The sequence below is a fragment of the Hyperolius riggenbachi genome, chromosome 3 (genome assembly GCF_040937935.1).
Source record: "Hyperolius riggenbachi isolate aHypRig1 chromosome 3, aHypRig1.pri, whole genome shotgun sequence".
NCBI lineage: Eukaryota > Metazoa > Chordata > Amphibia > Anura > Hyperoliidae > Hyperolius > Hyperolius riggenbachi.
Window position 1 is genome coordinate 109,890,564 of NC_090648.1, and position 17,044 is coordinate 109,907,607.

At 47.6% G+C, this 17,044-nt stretch overlaps 1 long non-coding RNA gene across 1 annotated transcript; it reads left to right on the forward strand.

Moving 5' to 3' along the window:
• The first annotated feature begins 559 nt into the window (after positions 1-559).
• LOC137561105 (uncharacterized) lies at positions 560-16,458 on the forward strand. Its single transcript, XR_011029872.1, has 2 exons — positions 560-640; positions 15,728-16,458. It is a non-coding gene; the product is annotated as an uncharacterized lncRNA (long non-coding RNA).
• Positions 16,459-17,044: the final 586 nt, after the last annotated feature.

The window sequence follows — 17,044 nt, forward strand, 5'->3', positions numbered from 1 at the left end:
CACTAGTGTGAATGTTGCCATTGAATTTCCTGTATCCACATTTTCCCAGGCATTTCCCAAGAACTGACCTGGTGATGAGAACAGAAATATGATGGCATCTAATGCCAGTGTGAATAAGAGGAACTGTAGTGAAAATGACAATACAATGAATACAATTTTTATTAATATTATTTAGTCAGTGCATGCCAATTGAAAAATGATTGATTTCTTCTCCCTGTTTTTTTATTCTGAAATGTATCACTGGAGGCCACATCTTTAGTCCTGTCAGATGCAGCTCCGCTGAATGTTTGTTTCTTAGAATTTCAAAGCCAGTGAAAATAATGCCTTGTCTCCCAGAATGCTTTAATAGGAATATAGACTGCACAGCTAAGTGGCCTAGACTAAGCACCACGGGGAGGGTGGGGGTTGCATACCAATTTACAACATAATATAGATATAAGAAGCGTTTCTGATGCCGAATGCAGAAACATTAGAATTTATTGCATTCTACTATGTGTGTTCTGTGCACTCCTCCATGCTAAACTTTGCCAAATAACCTTATAATGGTCTTTGTAGGTCTGATCGCTGCTGGTATATTCATAATGTTCCTGCTCTGCCTGTATGCAATATTATGGAAATGTATGGTATCGCCACCAACCAAGTAAGTGAGCTTAAACAGAGTTACTCTGCTATTACTACACTTCTATAAACTGATTATTGCACTTTACATTGCTGTGTCCAAAAACTCTGAAATGTACCGTATATACTCGCATACAAGCCGAATTTTTGACCCCCAAAATGGGGGTCAAAAGTTGGGGGGTCGGCTTGTATGCGAATCTTCCCTGGTGGTCTAGTGGTGGGTGGGTGGGTGGTCCGCGCCCCGCTCCCCCCCGGCCGCCGCTGCTAATACCTGTTTAGGCAGCGGCCGCTTCCTAATCCGCGTTCCTCTTCTTAAGTGTCTTCTCAGAGTATCACAGCAGCGCGCCCGGCGCTGCTGCTGTGACGATGCAGGGGGCAGGAAAGAGCGGTTCCCTTGGCAACGGCGATACAGATCGCCGCTATAGGGAGCCGCGCTCTTTCCTGCACTCTACATCGTCACAGCAGCAGCGCCGGGCGCGCTGCTGTGATACTCTGAGAAGACACTTAAGAAGAGGAACGCGGATTAGGAAGCGGCCGCTTCCTAAACAGGTAATAGCAGCAGCGGGGGCGGGGGGGCGGAGCACTACCTACGCTGGGCACTAAACTGGGCACTATACTAGCTAAACTGGGCACTATACTGGCTAAACTGGGCACTATACTGGCTAAACTGGGCACTATACTGGCTAAACTGGGCACTATACTGGCTAAACTGGGCACTATACTGGCTAAACTGGGCACTATACTGGCTAAACTGGGCACTATACTGGCTAAACTGGGCACTATACTGGCTAAACTGGGCACTATACTGGCTAAACTGGGCACTATACTGGCTAAACTGGGCACTATACTGGCTAAACTGGGCACTATACTGGCTAAACTGGGCACTATACTAGCTAAACTGGGCACTATACTGGCTAAACTGGGCACTATACTGGCTAAACTGGGCACTATACTGGCTAAACTGGGCACTATACTGGCTAAACTGGGCACTATACTGGCTAAACTGGGCACTATACTAGCTAAACTGGGCACTATACTGGCTAAACTTGGCACTATACTAACTAAACTGGGCACTTTACTAGCCATACTGGGGCACTATACTAGCTAAACTGGGCACTATACTAGCTAAACTGAGGCACTACCTACCCATACTGGGCACTATACTGGCTAAACTGGGCACTATACTGGCTAAACTGGGCACTATACTGGCTAAACTGGGCACTATACTGGCTAAACTGGGCACTATACTGGCTAAACTGGGCACTATACTGGCTAAACTGGGCACTATACTGGCTAAACTGGGCACTATACTGGCTAAACTGGGCACTATACTAGCTAAACTGGGCACTTTACTAGCTAAACTGGGCACTATACTAGCTAAACTGGGCACTATACTGGCTAAACTGGGCACTATACTGGCTAAACTGGGCACTATACTGGCTAAACTGGGCACTATACTAGCTAAACTGGGCACTATACTGGCTAAACTTGGCACTATACTAACTAAACTGGGCACTTTACTAGCCATACTGGGGCACTATACTAGCTAAACTGGGCACTATACTAGCTAAACTGAGGCACTACCTACCCATACTGGGCGCTATACTGGCTATACTGGGCACTATACTGGCAATACTGGGCACTTTACTAGCTATACTGGACACTACCTACCTATACTGGGCACTATACTAGCTATACTGGGACACACTGGGGGGCTGCACCAATCCAGCATTTCCTACCCCCGGCTTATATGGGGGTCAATCATTTTTCCCTGTTTTTTCAGGGAAAAGTTGGGGGGTCGGCTTATATGCGGGTCGGCTTATATGCGAGTATATACGGTAAGTAAACCAGAATGTAATAAAAAAAAAATCCTACAAATACATAACATTATTATTATTATTATTATTATTATTATTATTAGATTTATATAGCGCCAACATATTACGCAGCGCTGTACAATAAATAGGTTTACAGACAATGATAACAGGGTTGACAGAACATAGATACAACAATACAGGTAATAGCAATAAGATACACAACACAATGCAGATAATAGTACAATGCCAGATCATAAACTGGAATGGTAGTGGTAAAAAATTACCAGTTCCAAATTCTGGGTAAAGTGCACACAGTCAAGTATGATACACAAGGGAAGAGGGCCCTGCCAAAGGCTTACAATCTAGAGGGAGGGGCTGGTGACACAAAAGGAGGGGATGCATCAAGAAGTTATTGGCAGAAAGGATTAGGGTAGTGTTGAGTTGATGTAGGCCTCCTTGAAGAAGTGAGTTTTGAGTGCTTTTTTGAAGGTGTTGAAGGTGGGAGCGAGCCTGATGGGCAGCGGGAGAGAGTTCCACAGGATAGGGGCAGCTCTAGTGAAGTCCTGCAGTCTGGCATGGGAGTGCGAAATGCGTGGGGTGGTTAAGAGGAGGTCGTTGGAGGAGCGAAGTGGGCGGCCAGGTGTATATCTGCTGACCAGGTCAGAGATGTAGGTTGGGCAGGACTTGTGTAAGGATTTGTATGCCAAACATAGGATCTTGAAGCTGATTCTGAAGTGAATTGGAAGCCAATGAAGGGATTTGCGTAGGGGAGTTGTGGAGACAGAGCGGTGGGAGGAGTAGATGAGTCTGGCTGCTGCGTTCATGATGGATTTTAGGGGGGCGATGCGGTTTTGAGGAAGGCCTGACAAAAGGGAGTTGCAGTAGTCCAGGCGGGAGATGATGAGGGCATGGACAAGGAGTTTGGTAGTGTCTGGGGTCAGGAAAGGCCGGATCTTGGAGATGTTGCGTAAGTGGAAATAGCAGGCTCTAGCTACGGTTTGGATGTGGGAGGTGAAGGAGGGCCGAGTCTAGGGTGACACCCAGGCAGCGGGCTTGTGTGGTTGGATGAATGATTGTGCCATTGACAGTGACATAGAGGTCAGTGGGGGGTGAAGCAGCACGGGGCGGGAAGAATAGGAGCTCAGTCTTATCCAGGTTTAATTTTAGGAACCTGGCAGACATCCACGATGAAATAGCTGAGAGACCAGAGGATACCTTCTCCATGGTGGTGGTGGAGAGGTCAGTGGTATGGAGGTAAATCTGGGTGTCATCTGCATATAGGTGATAGTTGAAACCCAGAGAGGAGATGAGTTTTTTCCGATGGAGGCGGTGTAAATGGAGAACAGCAGGGGACCAAGAACAGAGCCTTGGGGGACCCCAACTGAAAGTGGGAAGGAGGTTGAGGAGGAACCATTGAAGGAGGTCTTGAAGGAGCGATTTGAGAGGTAGGAGGAAAACCATGCTAGGGCACGGTCTTGGATACCCACAGATTGCAGTGACTGGAGTAGCAGGGAGTGATCAACAGTGTCGAATGCTGATGAGAGGTCTAGGAGGAGAAGGATAGTGTATTTTCCTTCGGCCTTGGCAAGCGTGAGGTCATTGACGACCTTGGTGAGGGCAGTCTCGGTGGAGTGGCCTGGCCGAAATCCTGATTGTAGGGGATCAAATAGGGAGTTGGAGTCAAGGTAATGGGTCATGCGTTGGTGGACTAGACGCTCTAGGAGTTTAGATGCAAAAGGGAGTAAGGAGATAGGACGGTAGCTGGAAGGAAGTGAGGGGTCTAGTGCAGGAGAACCATATGAAGACATGTCTATTGTTTAAATTAGTGTTTGTTTTTTTTGTGGTTTTTTTTGGGGGGGGGGGTTGACTTATCAATTTTTGGGAGACCATTATCCCATATTCCCAGCTCCATGACCAGAAATGCAGCCTGTAACCTGCAAAGGAGCACCACCATGCTTCACTGTTGGCTTTAGACCCTTATCCTTTTATCGTTTTCTCTAGTCCTTCAGGGCTCTTTCGAACTAGAGCCCTTTTTTCTGCGTTTTACTCCATAGACTAACATTTTACCTTTCACACCCGACGCTGCGTTTCGGTGCATTGGAGGCAACGTTTCCTGTCGGGTGAATAAGGTCCTCCGCAGCTGATTGCGTCGCACCGCAGCATCCCGAACGGCAAGCCATTCAACGCGTGCAGGAGAACGGCTCCTGCACGCGTTGTCTAATGTGAAAGAGCCCTGAGTAAAGCAACTTTTTCTTCTTTATCATTACAAATCTGATCCAAAAAATCTGACTTATGTGTAGCTATTTTAGTTTGTGTACTTTAAAACGTATTCAAATATGATATAGGTTATTCTGTGTACAGTAAAACCTTGGTTTAACTTCTTGCCGAACGCCTAATGCAGGATGGCGGCGGCAGAAAGGCTCTGTTAAGCCTCTAACACGTGCATATATATGTGTTATCTCTGAGGAACAACTAGATTTGACTGGCGCAAGCTCCTGTAACTGTGAGCCCCTGCACTCAGCCTGCCAGCTGCTGATCAGTGCTGACAGGTGTGTGTGTGTCTGTATATGTGTATATGTACAGTGGTGTGAAAAACTATTTGCCCCCTTCCTGATTTCTTATTCTTTTGCATGTTTGTCACACTTAAATGCTTCTGCTCATCAAAAACCGTTAACTATTAGTCAAAGATAACATAATTGAACACAAAATGCAGTTTTAAATGATGGTTTTTATTATTTAGTGAGAAAAAAAACTCCAAATCTATATGGCCCTGTGTGAAAAAGTGATTGCCCCCCCTTGTTAAAAAAATAACTTAACTGTGGTTTATCACACCTGAGTTCAATTTCTGTAGTCACCCCCAGGCCTGATTACTGCCACACCTGTTTCAATCAAGAAATCACTTAAATAGGAGCTATCTGACACAGAGAAGTAGACCAAAAGCACCTCAAAAGCTAGACATCATGCCAAGATCCAAAGAAATTCAGGGACAAATGAGAACAAAAGTACTGTAATTGAGATCTATCAGTCTGGTAAAGGTTATAAAGCCAATTCTAAAGCTTTGGGACTCCAGCAAACCACAGTGAGAGCCATTATCCACAAATGGCAAAAACATGGAACAGTGATCAACCTTCCCAGAAATGGCTGGCCGACCAAAATTACCCCAAGAGCGCAGAGAAAACTCATCTGAGAGGCCACAAAAGACCCCAGGACAACATCTAAAGAACTGCAGACCTCACTTGCCTCATTTAAGGTAAGTGTTCACGACTCCACCATAAGAAAGAGACTGGGTAAAAACTGCCTGCATGGCAGATTTCTAAGGCACAAACCACTTTTAAGCAAAAAGAACATTAAGGCTCGTCTTAATTTTGCTAAAAAACATCTCAATGATTGCCAAGACTTTTGGGAAAATACCTTGTGGACCGACGAGACAAAGGTTTAACTTTTTGGAAGGTGCGTGTCCCGTTACATCTGGCGTAGAAGTAACACAGCATTTTAGCAAAAGAACATCATACCAACAGTAAAATATGGTGGTGGTAGTGTGATGGTCTGGGGTTGTTTTGCTGCTTCAGGACCTGGAAGGCTTGCTGTGATAGATGGAACCATGAATTCTACTGTCTACCAAAAAATCCTGAAGGACAATGTCTGGCCATCTGTTCGTCAACTCAAGCTGAAGCAATCTTGGGTGCTGCAGCAGGACAATGACCCAAAACACATCAGCAAATCCACCTCTGAATGGCTGAAGAAAAACAAAATGAAGACTTTGGAGTGGCCTAGTCAAAGTCCTGACCTGAATTTTATTGAGATGTTGTGGCAGGACCTTAAAAAGGCGGTTCATGCTAGAAAACCCTCAAATAGGCCTGGAACCCACTGAAATCAGCAAACGCAAAACGCAACCGCTAGCGTTTTGTCTGAGCGGTTTGCAAGCGGATTCATGCGCGTTTTTGGTCGTGTTTTGCAACATTGTATTTTTTTGCCCAGCGGGTGCGTAGCGTTTTGCGTTTTTATCCTGATTGGTCCTGTGAATTATTTTTCATTTTGTTACAGTGTGCTGAACCGCAAAATGCTAGCAAAACCGCTCAGTTTAGGTTTTGCTGAGCGTTTCTGCTAGCGTTTCAATACTTTACATTGAAGCGCTAACTCTCCCAAAATGCTGCAGGTCCTGCGTTTGCGTTTCTGGGAAACGCAAACGCTCCTGTGGAAGTTGCCCCATCCATTAACATTAGCCCAGCGTTTTGGCAAACTGCTAGCGTATCGCAGTGCTGCCAAAACGCTGCCAAAAGCGCTCCTGTGGGTTCCAGCCCATAAAGCTGAACTACAACAATTCTGCAAAGATGAGTGGGCCAAAATTCCTCCAGAGCGCTGTAAAAGACTCGTTGCAAGTTATCGCAAACGCTTGATTGCAGTTATTGCTGCTAAGGGTGGCCCAACCAGTTATTAGGTTCAGGGGGCAATTTTCTTTTTCACACAGGGCCATGTAGGTTTTGAGGTTTTTTTTCTCACTAAATAATAAAAACCATCATTTAAAACTGCATTTTGTGTTCAATTATGTTATCTTTGACTAATAGTTAACGGTTTTTGATGAGCAGAAACATTTAAGTGTGACAAACATGCAAAAGAATAAGAAATCAGGAAGGGGCAAATAGTTTTTCACACCACTGTATATATGTACGTGTACGCACACAATGTATGTAGAATTTTGTTTTTTTTGATTAGTAAATCACTGACCAATTTTACCACCCCCATGCAGTAAGTGGGCCAACAGACCATGCATTTGATGAACAGAGCTAAAATTGGCTAATCAGAATTGTATGTGTGTACCAGGCTTTACAGCCAATACTGTACATACTGAAAGTAGCAGGGATCAGCATACAATACAGCTGGTTTAAAATCAGTAAAGGTACAGAGTAACACCTTATACTGTACACACTGGAGGTAGATCAGCACACAGTGCAGGCACTAGAGAACAGCTTACCGTATATACTCGCAAGCAAGCTGAATTTTTGACCCCCAAAAAGTGGCCCAAAAGTTGGGGGGGTCGGCTTGCTTGCGAGTCATGTGGTCCGCGGCTCCCTTAGCCGCGGCCGCTTCCTCGATCACCCTCTCCTGCTCGCAACTAATTCGCAGCAGCGCTCTCCACGGCTGCTGTGATGAGGCAGGAGAGAGAGAGAGAGAGAGCTGTTCCCATAGTAACCAGCGATACACATCGCCGCTACAGGAAGCCGCACTCTCTCCTGCTTCCTGCCTCATCATCACAGCAGCCGTGGAGAGCGCTGCTGTGAATTAGTTACGAGCGAGCAGGAGAGGGGAATAGAGGAAGCGGCCCCGGCTAAGGTAATGGCAATGGCGGCCGTGTGTGTGTGTGGGGGGGGGGGGGCACTACCTACCTATTCTGGGCACTATACTGGGGCACTACCTACCCATGCTGGGCACTATACTAGCTATACTTGGCGCGATACTGGGGCACTACCTACCCATACTGGGCACTATACTAGCTATACTGGGACACACTGGAGGGGTTCACTCGGCCAGCATTTCCTACCCCTGGCTTATATGAGGGTCAATCATTGTTTTTTTTTTTTCTGGTAAAAGTTGGGGGGTCGGCTTATATGCGGGTCGGCTTGCTTGCGAGATATATATTGTACATACTGTAGGCGGCAGAGATCCGCACACTGCAGCTAGCGCGCCCAAAAATATGAGGGTTACGTTGTGCGCTACGCACACCTGATGAAAAATGGGTGTGGCCATGGACCAGAATGTGGGTGTGGAGACAAATTTACATGGACCTAGCAATGGTGGGACATTAGATTAGGGACAGTGGTGGCAAACCTTTTGGAGGCCGAGTGCCCAAACTGCAGTCCCAAAAGCAAAGTGTACAGTATTTAGTTTAAATTGCTGTTGCCAAACGTTTTAACTTCTACATGATTATTGAAAATAAACTGTGAAGATTTCCATTTCATCCATCCTACTCCTGAAAAAATGTATTCCCCTTTTTTTGAACCTCCCAGTTTTATTTTCTATTTTAAAAAGCTAAAAAAGTAGGTTTAGGCTTCTTGCACACAGGGAAGTTACAGGCGCACGTTAGTGCAGCCTGTAACTCTCCCCCAACGCACAGCAATGTAACACAAGTGGGCTGTTCACACTGCCCACATTGCGTTACATTGTAACGCAGCAAAGTGCTGCATGCTGTGCGTTCTACGCGGCTAAGCCGCGTTAGACTGCTTGCACATGCTCAGTCATGTTGGGGAGGAGGGGAGAGTGGCCGGGCACATGGCTAATTAATATTCACTGCACTCAGTGACGTGCAGTGTTTACTTCCTGGAGCGGCCACTCTGTGCGGCGATTGGCTGGGCGGGACCACGTGATGCCGCATGCGTCCAAGAGTACGCATCACGGACGCCAGAGTGAGCTGCACAACGCGGCTCACTCCGACGTCCACACCAGAGAGCACCAGGCATTGCGTTAGGGGCACGTTATGTGCCCTATAAAGTCCCCTAAACGCAACGTCCTGGTGTGTAACTAGCCTTAATGCTATTGTCTCATATGATGATTCAGCTTTTCCCATAGTCTCGCAGTTAGCAATCATGTGACCCCCAACATGACAAATTCAGCAATCGTGAGGCCCCCAACATGACAAATACAGCAATAGTGAGGCCCCCAAGACAAATTTAGCAATCATGAGACACATACCGTATTTTCCGCCGTATAAGACGCACTTTTTCTCCCCAAAAAATGGGTCTTATACGGCAAAGGCAGGGAATCCCCGACTTCCGAACACTCGCCGATACGAACCGCCGCCATGTCGGGGATTCCCTGCCTGTGTGCATCCTCCTTCTGCCTCTTTTGTAACCCCCGACTATGTCAGCTGTCGTGTCTTAAGTCCCCGCTATGGTCCTTCTGACTCCCGCATGTGTCCGGGCCCCCCCCCCCCCCGCGTGTTTCCGCTACCTCCCCTGTGTTGTATGTCCCCCCGGGTGTTTCCGCCCCCTCCCCTTGTGAGGTCTGGCCCCCCGGGTGTTTAGCGGCAGCTTCTTGCCTCTTCCATCATGCCCGCGTGGACTGCAGACCTCCGGCTTCTGTGTGCGGCTTCCTCTAGTGACGGCTTCTAATGACGCGTCACTAGAGGAAGCATGTAGCTAGCCTATTACGGAGTGACGTCATCGACGTCGTGACATCACAGGGAGTCCCGATCCACCCCATAGCGCAGCCTGGCGGTGATTGGCCAGGCTGCGCAAGGGGTATGTGGGGGGGGGGGGCTGTATCACGGCGGGTAGCGGCGCATGGGCGGCGGTGATCAGACCAAACACGCAGCTAGCAAAGTGCTAGCTGCGTGTTTGAAGAAGAAAATTATGTAAATTGACCCGGCAGGGCCTGAGCGGCACCCTCCGGCGGTTTACCCCGTGTCACACACGGGGTTACCGCCAAGGAGGTTAATGCTGGGCTGTGCTTGGCTGGTTGAATGCTGGCCTGACTGGTGGTGATGCTGTGGCCTTTTTGACAATGATGCTGGGCTGGCTGGCCTGGATAGTTTAGGTAGTGACAGGAGCCCCCCAGTTTAGGTAGTGACAGGGACCCCCCCAGTGTATGTAGTGACAGGAGCCCCCCAGTTTAGGTAGTGACAGGGACCCCCCCAGTGTATGTAGTGACAGGAGGCCCCCAGTTTAGGTAGTGGGTGACAGGGGACACCCAGGTTAGGTAGTGACAGGCGCGCCCCCCCTTACCTTGACAGTCAGTAGCAGGCCAGGGGCATAAATGGTCATCGCTAACACCCCCCCCCCCCCCCAATACCTGCAGAAATTCTGAGCAAGGCCCGCACAGGGCCGTTTTGGTTGGCTGGAGGGGTCGCAGGATGAGGAGAGAGCTTGGTAGCACGTCGGTGGGGACAGTCCCCCGTCTCCCTCACCTCGGGCTCTCCCCTCTGCACTCCACTCCAGCATTGAATAGTGGGTATGCAGGCGGCAGGGCAGCAGCAGATACATACCCTCCAGATCCTAGCGGTGGGGCACCCTTGTAAATTGGGGGCACCCCAGGACATGTTGGGGGGGCACGGCCCCCCTAAAATAGGGCTAGCGACGCCCATGGTGGTTGGACAGTCAAAACTTGAACAGGGGTCATTTTTGGAGACTCATGCATCCAGTAAAAATATTTACGGATGCAAGTTCCTGGGGCTGGGGGGTTACAGCCAGGGGCAGTCGTGCACAAGGGAGTTGGCCTCAGTCCATAAGCAGGAAGTCATCCAATTTCAGAGAACTTCTGGCAGTTCAAAAAGCTTTTCAGTCCCTGATAGAAGGGAATCATGTGTTGATCTTTTCAGATATCAGGACTGTGGCTTATCTTTCAAAACTGGGAGGGACGAGGTCATTCGATCTCATGACTCTCTGTTCGGAAATCCTAAGTTGGTCAGAGCCTCGGGTTCTGTCCTTGTCGGCGATCCATATAAAAGGGTCCCTTTAATGTAGAAGCAGATTTTTTTAAGCCGTCAGGAAATGAACCAGTCAGAGTAGGAACTCCATCCGGAAGTTTTCCAGATGTTGAGAGAAATTCTGGGTACCGGAGATGGATCTCTTCACATCCCTGAAGTACGCAAAACTGGAGCGTTTCTTCTCTCGCCACAGGTCTCTGTGATTGGATGCACTGAGTCTTCCGTGGGAATTTGGTCTCGGTTACGCCTTCCCAGTTCCCAACAGTTCTACTTCCTTAGATCCTTCTAAAACTTCAAAGAGAAAAAAAGAAATCTTATCCTGATAGCACCCCAATGGCCAAAAAGGCCATGGTATGTGACACTATTGAGAATGGCATTGCAACCTCCTTGGCCTCTACCACTCCGTCCAGATCTGCTAATCCAGGGTCCTCTAAATTATCCCAGACCTCAGTTATTCAATCTGGCAGCTTGGCTCCTGAGAGGGAAATATTGAGGCAGACAGGTCTTTCAGAAAAAGTTATTGAAACTTTAACCTGCTGGGCGGTCTGGACGAGCTCAGCTCGTCCAGTACCGCCGGAGCCTGCCGCTCAGGCCCTGCTGGGCCGATTTGGCTCAAATAAAGTGCAGCACACGCAGCCGGCACTTTGCCAGCCGCGTGTGCTGCCTGATCGCCGCCGCTCTGCGGCGATTCGCCGCGAGCAGCGGCGAAAGAGGGTCCCCCCAGCCGCCTGAGCCCAGCGTAGCCGGAACAAAAAGTTCCGGCCAGCGCTAAGGGCTGGATCGGAGGCGGCTGACGTCAGGACGTCGGCTGACGTCGATGACGTCACTCCGCTCGTCGCTATGGCGACGATATAAGCAAAACAAGGAAGGCCGCTCATTGCGGCCTTCCTTGTTTATTCTGGGCGCCGGAGGCGATCGGAAGAACGCCTCCGGAGCGCCCTCTAGTGGGCTTTCATGCAGCCAACTTTCAGTTGGCTGCATGAAATATTTTTTTTTTTTATTCAAAAAAAACCCTCCCGCAGCCTGCCTGGCGATCTTAATAGAACGCCAGGCAGGTTAATGAAATGTAGAAAACCTGTAACTCAAAAGATTTATCTGAAAGTTTATTTATCATGGTGTGATTCACATGGCAAGGATCAGGATTTAACCAGTTCTGTCCTGGAATTTCTCCAGGATGGTTTCGATATGAAGTTAGCTCCTAGCACTCTCAAGTAGAGGCCTGCAGCGGGTCGGGTACCCGCGGGTAACCCGAAACGCGGGTCGGGTTCGGGTACCCGAATTGATTTAAGGGTCGGGTGCGGGTAGCGAGGTGCGGGTAGCGGCCTGCGGGTGTGGGTGCGGGTCGTGGGTAGTGAAAACAAACAAGTTAATTCTGACTGTGTCTTTTGCTTACTTTACTGTAAATGTTACTTTAAAATGTGCACTTTAGAAGAAAATGTAAAAAAGCGGGTAGCGGGCCGGTTGCGGGTAGCGGTTGTGCGGGTCGGGTTGCGGGTATCAAATTCATCAGAAAGCGGGTCGCGGGTGCGGGTATGAAAAAGTGGAACCGCGCAGGCCTCTACTCTCAAGGTTCAGTGTTCGGCTTTGTCTATACTGTTAGATAGGCACTTGGCACAGGAGGAGTTGGTTAGGAATTTCTTCAAAGCGTTACAGAGATCTACTCCAGTTTAACAAAAGATCTTTCTGCAGTGGGATTTGTCTCTAGTGCTTAACAGCCTTACGAAAGTTCCATTTGAACCCATAGACAAAATTGACATTACATTTCTAATGCTCAAATTAGCTTTTCTCATCGCTATCACGTCTGCAAGATGATTGAGTGATTTACAGGCATTATCCATTAAGGATAGTTTTCTAATTATTTGTCCTGACCGTGTGAGATTCAGATTAAACCCGTCTTATCTTCCTAATGCTGGCTACACACTATGAGATTTTCTGTCCGATTTACTGTTAGATCATTTCCAACATGTCCGATTTGCTTTCCGATCTATTTTCGGGAATTTTCCGATCGATTTCCGTTCTCTTTAATAGGATACCGATCGGAAAATTCTCAAATCGTTTGGAAAGCAAATCGGACATGTTGGAAATAATCGATCTAACAGTAAATCGGACAGAAAATCTCAGTGTGTACCCAGCATGAGGTAGCCTCTGAATTGTATAGATCGCAGGAAATTATTCTCCCCTCCATTGTGCTCCAAACCTTCTGGGTCTAAAGAGGAGACCTTTCATTGTTTGGACGTTAGGAGATCTTTACTAGTTTATCTCTCTAGAACCAGAGAATTCAGAAAATCTAGCAATCTATTAGTTTTATTTTCAGGTAAAAAGAAGGGTCAGCAGGCATCCAGGCAGACAATTGCAAAATGGATTAGGCAGACCATTACTATAGCCTATGAGGGTAGTGATAGTCCATTACCAAATAACATTAAAACTCACTCCACTCGCTCTTTTTTCCACATCATGGGCAGAAAGGGCAGGAGCCACCATTCACCAGATATGTCAAGCGGCAACATGGTCAAATGCATCCAGTGGTGTAACTAAGGAGCTGTGGGCCCTGATGCAAGTTTTACATTGGGGCCCCCCCAAGCACTCTATACATAACAAATGATACGGCGCACTAAAACCTGCCAATGGCAACTACAGTGTCAGAGGTGCAAGAAGGGGATGGGGAGCAGTTTGTTAATGATAACTACTATTCAAAGTATCTATAGAAGTGATTATTATGAGCACAGGACCAATAGAGAGCTAATACTGCAGTTGAGGGAGGGCCCTTCGGGGCCCCTCTGGCCCAAGGGCCCCCGATGCGGTCGCTACCTCTGCACCCTCTATTGCTACGCCCCTGAATGCATCTACCTTTATCAAGCATTACAGAGTGGATGTTTTGACTCAACAAGACCAGTCGTTTGGCAGAAAGGTGCTTCAGGTGGAGGTCCCTCCCTAGGTGAGTCTTTTGTACTAAAGACTTCTTGTCTATCTCTCAGGCTATCCCTTGATGAACATTAGAGAAATACTCCTATTAGACCTAACGGTAATGGAGTTTCTGGTTGTCATCCGGGACAACGTCTATAACCCTTCCCTTTCCTGTCCAGCACCTTTCTGCTAATCAGGATCACAGGGTATGTAAGTCACTTGTAGGTGTCTAGTTTCTTACTTTATCTTGGTGTTTCTAGTCTTCTGACGTTCAGATGCACTGACGATTGAGGGAGGGCGGGGTCCTTTAAACTTCTTTGATAGGTGTTTCCACAGGTCCTGGGGGGAGCCGGATCTCAGTTTTTTTTTTTTTTTTTTTTTTTTTGGCTTTATTGGCATGACTAGGATTTATACAAGCCTTGCCGAAGCATAGGGGAAATGGAGACTATGGAAGGGTGTGGTACAATGGATAAGCATTCTGTAGACCTTTTTAGGTTTAAATTTCATTTATTTATGTTCCTCTCGGTCTGTGGCATGCTGTGACAGTGTGCAGCGATTGTCTTGTATTCCTCTTTCATCCTCTAATGTGAAAGTCTGGAAATAGTTCCATCAGTTTCTTTAACCTCCTTGGCGGTAATCCCGAGCTGAGCTCTGGGTATGCCGCCGGAGGTCGCCGCTCAGGCCCTGCTGGGCCGATTTCGTTTCTGAAAAAAGCAGCACACGCAGCTGGCACTTTGCCAGCCGCGTGTGCTGCCCGATCGCCGCCGCTCCGCGGCGATCCGCCGCGTGCAGCGGCGAAAGAGGGTAACCCCAGCCGCCCGAGCCCAGCGCAGCCGGAACAAACAGTTCCGGCCGGCGCTAGGGGCTGGATCGGGCGGCTCTGACGTCAGGACGTCGACTGACGTCCATGACGTCACTCCGCTCATCGCCATGGCGACGAGGAAAGCGAAACAAGATAGGCCGCTCATTGCGGCCTATCTTGTTACTTTCGATTGCCGGAGGCGATCGAAAGTACGCTTCCGGAGCACCCTCTAGTGGGCTTTCATGCAGCCAACTTTCAGTTGGCTGCATGAAATATTATTTTTTTTTTTATTAAAAAAAAACCACATTGCAGCCTCCCTGGCAAAATACATAAACCGCCAGGGAGGTTAACCTCCTTGGCGGTATTGACGAGCTCAGCTCGTCAATGACTGCCGGAGGGCGCAGCTCAGGCCTCGCTGGGCCGATTTATTTATTTTTTAACACGCAGCAAGCACTTTGCTTGTTGCGTGTTTCTAACAATCGCCGCCGATGCGCCGCTACCCGACGCGAAAGAGGGCCCCCCCGCAGACCCCGTGCGCAGCCTGGCCAATCAGTGCCAGGCTGCGCTGAGGGGTGGATCGGGACTCCCGATGACGTCTAATGTCATCACGATCATCGCCATGGCGACGGGGGAAGCCCTAAAGGAAATCCTGTTCAGAACGGGATTTCTGGATGGGCTTGAACGCCGGCGGCGATCAGAAGGGTGGGAGGGAAGGAGCAGGAATCGTAGCTAGCGCTAGGCTAGCTACATGATTTAAAAAAAAAAAAAAAAAAAAAAAAAAAACTGTGCAGCCACCCTGGCAAAATAAATAGAACGCCAGGGTGGTTAAAGAAAGCTTTCCTGGTCCTGTTTCTGAACAAATTAACAAGCTGACACATCATTACGTTCCAGCGGTTCTGGAGGTGTGTATTATCGCAAATTCGTTCTGTTTTAAGAAAGCAAACTTTTTGTTTTCCCTGTATCTGAATGTATCCTTGAGTCCTGCATCTTACTTTTCCAAAGAAAATTATATGTGTAACAGCATAGTCCCCTTTTCACCTTTCTGAAAAATCTGAGATGGTAAATAAAGGCTTTCATGTACAATAATTGTATGCAGTGTACAGTTTTCATAACATGCCAATCTTATCATACTTTGTAATCGTACTTATGCGCTATTTTTTTCCTCAGGAGAAGGAGAAGAAAGAAACGTGTTGTCGCCAGCCCCCCTTCTAAGAAGCCTGTTGTTTTGTGATTGCAAAATACCATCATGAGCTCTTCTTCTGCCAAGATGGGTACCTGCAGAGTGAGGCTTCCCCAACCCACATACTGCCACCAGCAGATTTCGGGAGAAGTGAAAACAAAGGAACTGTGAAGTATGTTTCATTAGCTGCTGTCAGCTTCACCTGCAGAGCAGCGCTTATCAGACTTCCCTGGGAGAGGACTCTTGTGAAATCTTCTTCCAGTATTACCTGCAGAGCAGGTCTTATTTGTATATTTTGTCCTTTATTTTTCTTTTTTGGTGATTTTTCTTTTTTTAGTATTTATTTTTTAGTTGCCCTACGACGAGTGTCTCTGTGCAGAGCACTGCTGCAGCTTCTTTCCTTTCCAGTTGTAAATAATAAAGACTTTGTGCCGTAGTCTACTGTGAGCTGAAGCTTCCATATGAGGAGATGAACACTGGGCCACCCCCAGCTGCGAAGGAACGATGTGCTGCGTCTCCCCTAAAAGGAGGCTAAGGTGGTGAGAGCGGAGGGTGAAGAGCTGCGAGGCCAGTGGGCATGTGGAACAATACAGTGTGCCAAGAGGGGGAATTCCAGTCTCCTGTGTTCTCTGTAACCCTGCAACGCTGCCTCAGATCACTGGATTCATACTTGAGTCCCCTCTTTCCATTTGTACAATAAAGCACAGTATTAACTAAACTGAGACTTACTGCAATATGTGATACATTAAAATGTGTATATGTATATATTCACTTTTCTGTATAATCTGCTCTGAAAGGCTGATTAAAAATACAGATGGCCACAGGTTATTGAACAAGATGGGGTATAGGTTTGTTCTTAAAGTACATCTGAACTCTGAACTTCCTCTCTGCTCTTAAAGTAGATCCGAGATAAACTTTTACTCATTGCATAATTGTGTTCCTTTCATATAGTTTATAGGGCATTCCTCAAGCCAAATACTTGCTTTGTTTTAATACTCTAATTCCCTATAAACTAAACAAGCCTTGCCCACAGCTTTTTAGAGTGCTTTGGCACTGTAGCAAGGGCTTATGGGAGCTCAGTCTGGGCAGGAGAAGGAGATTACTAGCCAGAATTTTCAGAGGCTGAGGGGAGGAGGGAGGAGTGGGGACTGAATTTACACACAGGCAAGCTGATAGCATCTCCAGCCCTCAGCCTGTGACAATGTGACAAACAGAACATGGCTGCCCTCATTGTATCACAGGAATAAATAATCATAAACTATTGAAGCTGTTTGCAGTTAGATTTGCTGTGTAAACTATCTAAA